An 8,062-nucleotide genomic window follows, 5' to 3' on the forward strand; every position below is an offset into this window, starting at 1 on the left:
CTGCACATCCCCAGCCCCAGTTTCGGGGTGATGGGACTCAGTTTTGGGGTGATGGGACTGTCGTTCTGTTCGGAGCATTCTGTGTGAGGCGGGAAGCCTTGGTTCTCTCCGCCTCTCTGAGTTCTGTGTGAGGGGTGAGACCCTGGTCCTCTCTGCCTCTCCGAGTCTGCATAATCATTTCCAGTTTGTGTGAATCTTCAGGATCCTGTGACAGTGACATGTTGAGCTCAGTTGATGCATCCCTTAAGCTTCTGAGGCCTTCAGGTTTCCCATCCACCTTTCATCAGTTTGTGCACTGTCTTGCGGTTGTTGCTTCCTGATAATCTATGGAACCACCGTCCCATCCGTGGACACTTGTTTCCAGAAACGTCGCGATGTGGTGCATGATTGTGTGCATAACCCAGCGGAAGAGCTCTCCGAGACCTAGAGCCAGTAGAGCAGCCTCAAAACCCAGGGGTGCAGGAGCCATTTGCTGGCTTGTCTTCTCCTTCTGTTGCTCATTCCTTGAATCTCTTTATTAAGAATTTGTAGCAAACTTCCCTGGAACAATAAGCTTTCTCTTATAAACTCAGCTAATTTTATGGCACTCAGAAATGTTTTTCATAAGCACCTCATTGGAAAAATATTCTTCAGCAGTCTCTGCCAGTAAATTGACATGAAAAAAGAATAGAATTCACTCGACAACTTTTCCATGGTTTAATCCATTGCCCCGATTTTGAGACTTTAGGAAGAGCCAGCCAATAACACGAATCACAGTGTGTCATCTAAAAGGCTCTAAATCATAGTGCAGCAGGATGCCAAGCATGAGACAAACAATGGTCCTCTTGCCAGGAAGCAACCACCACCAGCCATTCCCAAGGGCCCAGACTCACGAATTCCACCCAGGCACTGATGAACATTCCACCCAGGCACTGATGAACACTCCACCCAGGCACTGATGAACATTCCACCCAGGCACTGATGAACATTCCACCCAGGCACTGATGAACACTCCACCCAGGCACTGATGAACATTCCACCCAGGCACTGATGAACACTCCACCCAGGCACTGATGAACACTCCACCCAGGCACTGATGAACACTCCACCCAGGCACTGATGAACATTCCACCCAGGCACTGATGAACACTCCACCCAGGCACTGATGAACATTCCACCCAGGCACTGATGAACATTCCACCCAGGCACGATGAACATTCCACCCAGGCACTGATGAACATTCCATCCAGGCACTGATGAACATTCCACCCAGGCACTGATGAACATTCCACCCAGGCACTGATGAACACTCCACCCAGGCACTGATGAACATTCCACCCAGGCACTGATGAACACTTTCTTCATTGCTTAGGCCTGCAAGAGTGGTAGACCCTTAGCAAATGAGTCGGACTGAAGAAGTGAATGAATTTGTGCACTCACAGTGGCTCCCATCCCAACCAGTGTGGCTCTAATGGGATCTTCCCTAGCCCTGTTTGTTCAGGTGCCTGCCTTCCCTGCTCATGGCCTCCAGAAAGAGTGACTGTATCCTCAGCTCGAAGGGTCAGTCCAATTGGCTCAAGGCAGTCACTATGGTCTCACCCCGACCCCAGTGATCGCTCGAGTTTGTATTAGTTATCTCTTGCTACCTAACCAGTTGACTTAAGCTTTGGCAGCTTAAAACAACACACCATTATCTCTCAGAGATTCTGTGGGCTGTGGACGTGGGCAGAATTTACATGGTTCCTCTGCTTCTGTATCTTCTTACAAGGCCACAGAGTGTCAGACAGGGCTACAGTCTCATCTGAAGGCTCTACTGGGGAAGGAACTGCTCCCAAGGTTACTTCTGAGGCTGCAGTCAGAATTCAGTTCCTTGAGGAAGTTTGGACTGAGAGTTTCAGGACCTTGCTGGCTGCTGCCTGAGTGATGTGATGCTGAGCTGAGATGCATGGGAAGTCAGTTCAGTGTTCTGGAAAAGAGTCCTTCACTGATAAAAAGACACAGAAAGGGAGGGCCCCTTTTTCCCCTGGGCATGGTCATATCTCAAAGTGATCTCTGGAACAAGCAGATGTTATGCTAGGCTGAGGATGAAGCAAACAGGGAAGGGTGGAGCTGGGGTTAGTAGAGGAGTGGAACCATGCTGGGCAGGGGAGGGGAACTGCAGTGAACAAGGGAGAGGAACTGAACTGAGCAAGGGAGGGGAACCGCACTGAGCATGGGAGGGGAACTGCACTGAGCAAGGGAGGGGAACCGTGCTGGGCAGGGGAGGGAAACCATGCTGGGCAGAAGAGGTGAACCATGCTGGGCAGTTCCCCCTACCTGTAGGCTTCCAGTGTGGGTGGGAAAATAGGTCTATGTTGGGTGGAACAAATTTGAGTCACGGCCTCCTGTTGCTTGCAGCCAAAAAAGCCTAACTGCTATATCTTGTGACCATGTTCTCAATCTTCCTTATGTACCATTTTGGTGGGGTTTGAATCCTGTTAACCGACCAAACTTACCAGCAGCACATGGGACAGCTTCTGGGCTCCTTGGGATGGAGTTTGATCACCACCACTACGTCAAATTAGTCAAGAATGGGTTAATAGTTTCCATTACAATTAAATAGCTACATTTGGTTCTTAGACTCCATTTTTCTTCCATGTTTAGTTGACCATCTTCTGCTGTGCTCTACAACATAGCTAGGTACAGACAGGAAGGTGGTTGAGAGGATAGTGAGTATTTTTTGTTGTTGGTTTTTTTTTTTTTTTTGCGAGACAGAATCTCGCTCTGTCGCCCAGGCTGGAGTGCAGTGGCGCGATCTGGGCTCACTGCAAGCTCCACCTCCCATGTTCACGTGATTCTCCTGCCTCAGCCTCCCGGGTAGCTGGGACTGCAGGCACCTGCCACCACGCCCGGCTAATTTTTTGTATTTTTAGCAGAGATGGGGTTTCACCATGGTCTCGATCTCCTGACCTCGTGATCTGCCCGCCTCGTCCTCCCAAAGTGCTGGGATTATAGGCATGAGCCACCACGCCCGGCCGAGTAGTTTTATATAAGAGGAGAGAGTGGGAGAAACAGAGAGAGGAGATAGACAGAGTGACAGAGAGAGAAAGAAAGGGAGGTCACCTATCTGTATCACCTGCTGAACTGCATTGGCAATAGGCTGTGTGACTTGGATATTTCAGTCCCAGAAATATCTCTTTAAAGATATTGATCCAGTTTTCCTGTGAGGTAATAGCTGCAGGGAAATGGAATGCTTCTTGGAGCTCAGGATTTGAACGCAGTTTGGTCTGGGGTCAAAGCCTGTGCTCTCAGGCACTACCACAGCTTCCCCTTCTATGAGCTGCCTGCGCACATTTAGAGCACCATGCAAGCAAAAGGCCCACCGGCAGGGATTCTGCCAATGTGTGTATGTGTTTGTGTGTGTGTATGTGTGTGTGTATATGTACGTATATATATATTAATATAAACATATGCATCTTATGAAAAATACCCCTGAATATTGTATTAGGGTTCTTCAGAGAGGCAGAACCTATATATATATATACACACACATACATATACATATACATATACATATATGTAAATAGATATAGACAGATAGATAGATGTAGATGTATGAGAAGGGGGTTTCTTAGGAGAATTAGCTTGTGTGGTTCTGGAAGCTGAGAAGTCCCATGATAGGGACAGGTCCTCGGCAAGTGGAGACCCAGGGATGCCAATGGTGCAACTCCATCCCAGTCTGAAGACTCCAGAACCAGAGAAGCTGATGAGGTGATTTTCAATTTGAGGCCAAAGGCCAGAGAACCTGGGAGGCCACTGGCACAAGTGGGATTATAAAGGCCAGAGAATGAGGAGTTCTGATGTCTGAAGGAAGAAGTGGGGTGTCCCAGCTCTAGAAGAAAGAGTAAATTCATCTCTCCTCTGATTTTTTGTTCTCCCCAGGCCCTCTGCTGACTGAATGATGTCCCTCAGCACTGGGTCTTCCTTACTCAGTCCACTGATTCAAATGCTCATCTCCTTTGGAAGTGCCTCACAGGCACACCCAGAAACAATGCTTTACCAGCTATCTGGGCATCCTTTAACCCAACCAAGGTGGCACTTAAAATTAACCTTTACAAGTGTCACAAAAAATAAGGTGTGTTAGTTTAGAAACATTTCCCCATCTGCATGTGTTTTATGTCTGAACTACTGAGTGGCCAACACAGGGAAGGCCCTGTCCACATGGAGCTTATGTTCTAAAGGGCAGTGACATCGCCAGTCCAGGATGGAGAGCAATGAGGAGGCTGCCTGAGACAGGTAGTTGGAGATCTCCCTGGAGGAGACTATATTTGAGCCAAAATCTAAAGGACAAGATTGAGCCAGAGGGTGGAGAGGGCAGAGTCTTGGGGATGGTGAGGAGCTGGGTTTCATTCCAAGAACTATGAGGAGTCACTAAAAGTTTTAAAAATACGGACATTTGGAATTTCTGAAAAAGATGAGTTGATTCTCACGACTTTGTGATGAAGGGATGGGAGACGAGCTAGACTAGGAGAGGGAAGGACCTTCAAGGGGCAGCTGCCTTCATCCAGGACAATAAAGGGTGGGCCTGGGGCTGGTGGGGGAGAATACTAATGCTCAGGTTGCCACTTCCACCATCAACGGCTCAAATTTCTATTTTTTTTCCAGCTTTAGAAAGATGATCCACAAATTGCCCTTCTTATATCTCGCGTCTTAACTCACAAGAGAAAGAACTATTCATTTTGAATGGATGCCCCAACCCAGCAGACACATAGAAGACCCGTACCTTGCCCAGGCCCTGGGGATCCTGCTGAGGATACCAAGACAAATGAGATGTTCCTACCCTGGCACAACTCACCATCCAGAGCAGGAGTATCAGGGCCAGTTAGTAGGTAATTTAATTTAGGGTTGGGGTTCCAGTGAAGCCAGATATAAGGAGCCAATGAACCCTGAAGCCATTTATGCGCTTAGGTAGAGGCATACTCACCATACGCTATTGATATGACTAGAGTGTTTGCCAATAACCAGGCATTCTTTGTGCCAGAGTACATTCCCATCCACGTTGGGGAATGACTAGGAGGCTGGTTCTGGGGTGTACTTGGTGTCATTACTGGGCAGAGATGGTGAACAGCCCTTGGACAATTCTCCAGGCTTTCTCTCCCTAGCCTTGGAGGCTGTGGAGGCCTCATGTTGAGTTGAAGGAACCACAGGTTAGAAGCACTGGAATCCTTGAGTCGCAGCATGGAGGACAGCTGCCTTCATGAGCTGTTACTGCTGACCCAGACTCACGCTAAACTTTGCTTGAATGACAAATCCAACTTTGTTGAGGTAAATTCCTAGATTGGGGGATTAATTATTAAAGCAATTACTCTAGGTTTTCTGGACAAGTACACCATAGATAAAGCCCTGCCTTGGTACCAGAACATTAAACAGAGATACAAAATGGCTGCAAGGAAAAGGCATATGCGTGTGTGCGCCAGGGAAGCCACAGGCTCAATCTATCAGTTTTTATTAATCTCCAGGTTATTGTATTAGCTGTCATTTTCTTAATTAAGTCTACTTTATCAAGTTCTCCCTACATTTATTTAAATCTATTTATCCTGAAATTAAAGTACTTGAAATCCAATAGTAAGTTTTACTATACTAATTCAAAAATTAAAGGTCTGAGTGGATTTATTACTAAGACCTATGTATTTGTGAGTGTCATATAAAAATCAACAGTAATTTAATGTCTGTCAAAACAAAAGTCAACATTCTTTAGAGGAAGATAACAGAATCCAGAGTGTCTACAAAATATAATTTACAGTGCCTGATATACAAACAGAAATTACTAGACATTCTTTAAAGATAAAAAAGTGAACGACCCAGATGTTGAATTAGCAGACAAAGATATTAAAACAGCTTTTATAATATGTTAAAGAATTTATAGAAAATTATGGCAGATGGAGAATGCTAGCAAAAAAAAAAAAAAAAAAAAAAATGGAGAGAAGTGAAAAGACTGAAGGAAAAACCCAGAAATAAAAAGTATAATGTACAATGTCTTTTTTTTTTTTTTTTTTTTTTTTTTTCTGAGAGGGAGTCTCACTCTCTCACTCAGGCTGGAGTACTGTGATGTAATCTTGGCTCATTGAAACCTCTGCCTCCAGGGTTCAAGCGATTCTCGTGCCTCAGCCTTCTGAGTAGCTGGAATTACAGGCACACATCACCACATCCAAGTAATATTTTGTATTTTTAGTAGAGACAGGGTTTTACCATGTTGGCCAGGCTGTTCTCAAAATCCTGACCTCAAGTGATCCTCCCGCTTCGGCCTCCCAAAGTGCTGCTGGGGCTACAGGCAGAAGACACTGTGCCTGGCAAAAAGTACAATTGCTTACATAAAAGTTTTTGAAAACTTTAAAAGCAAACTGGACATAGCAGAAGGAAGGATAAATGACCTCAAAGATAGATCAATAGAAATGATTCAAACTAAAGCATAGAGAGGAAAATGAAAGGAAAGAAAAAACAAACAAACATGCAAGCACAACACAGCAACCACCTAAGTGGGACAACATCACTTCATCTAATAGGTGCATAAATTGGAGACCCAGGAGGAAAGGGGATACAAGGGACAGAAGAAATAGCTAAAGATACATTGGATAGAACTTTCCCAAATTTCATAAAAGATTCAACCCCACATTTCCTACAAGCTAAATGAACCTCCAACAGGAAAAAATAATAACAAAAAAGGACAACAAAGGGGATACCACAGGAACACGATGAAACCCCAGAATGAAGGAGAAATCTAAAAACAGCCAGAGAAGAATGAAAAGCTCTATTCAGGGAACAACAATAAGAATGATGACTGACTTTTCATCAGAAATAATAGATGTAAAGATGAAAGAAGATGTTTTCTACTAGAATTCTATATTCACTGAAAATATCACAAACTACAAGGTTAAATAAATATATTTTTAGATAAATAAAAGCTAAGGCAATCATTTACCGTGAGACCCATATACTAGAAAGGCGAAGTGATTGTAAAAAGAATGAAGAGCAGTGAAAATGATAAATATCAGATAAATAAAAACACTAGTTTTTTATTTTTTGCCAGTTTTCTTAATGAGAATCTACTGAATAAACAAAAATTATTTAAAAATTTATCGTGAGTTTTGTAACACACATAGAAATATATGACAAGAGTAGTACCCAGGTCTCAAAGGGAGGAAGACAGTGTCATACAGGAAGTGATATGATATTAGACACACTGGGATAAGTTAGCAATGCATGGTGTGAGTATTAGAGCAACTGCTAAAATTTGAAACAAAGAAGCACAGCTGCAAAACAAATGGGCATTTGATAAAACACATCAAAGTTTATGAGATTCAACTAAAACAGTGGGTAGGAAGAAACACAGCATTTTAGTATGTGTAAAAACAGAACATATCAGAATCTGTTGGGTGTACTTAAAACAGTGCTTCGAGGGACATTTATAGTATTAGATGGATATAGCAAATAAAAAGAAAAGTGAAAATCAGTTATATTTTCTCTTTAGGAGGTTAGAAGAAAAAAAGGAATGTAAATCTAAGAAAATAGAAGAAAATAATAAAAATAAGAGAAAAAAAATCAATAAAACAGAAACCAGAGAGGAAATAGAAAGAGATAAACAAAGCTATAAGTTGATCGCTTGAAAAGTTAGTAAAATTGATATGCTCCTAGAGACTCAAAAAATGTTAGAAGGCACAAATTACTAATTTCAGGAAGCAAGAAGGGGAATATTCCTACAGATCCTCCAGATGTTAAAAAGAATAATTAACATATGTTGTGTCCATTTTCAAATGTGTACACGTCACATTCAGCATGCTCAAAACCAAACTCATACTATCCTCATTTTCTTTTCATATTAGTCCTCTCCCCTGAGATTGTTTTTACTCTTTCATTGTCCTTCTCTTATATTTACACATACATTTATTTACTTACGTATTCTTGGACCCTAATAGCCAGCAAATATCTAAATAGTGGTGAGTGTGTTTGGTGATAGTCCCTACAGAACACAAAAATGACTAACATACAGAGTCTGGTTTTGCACAAACATCTAGTTGCTGCTAAGATGGTGAAGTTGCACAGGCTT

Source organism: Trachypithecus francoisi, unplaced genomic scaffold, assembly GCF_009764315.1.
Source record: "Trachypithecus francoisi isolate TF-2019V2 unplaced genomic scaffold, Tfra_2.0 Lachesis_group2, whole genome shotgun sequence".
Lineage (NCBI taxonomy): Eukaryota > Metazoa > Chordata > Mammalia > Primates > Cercopithecidae > Trachypithecus > Trachypithecus francoisi.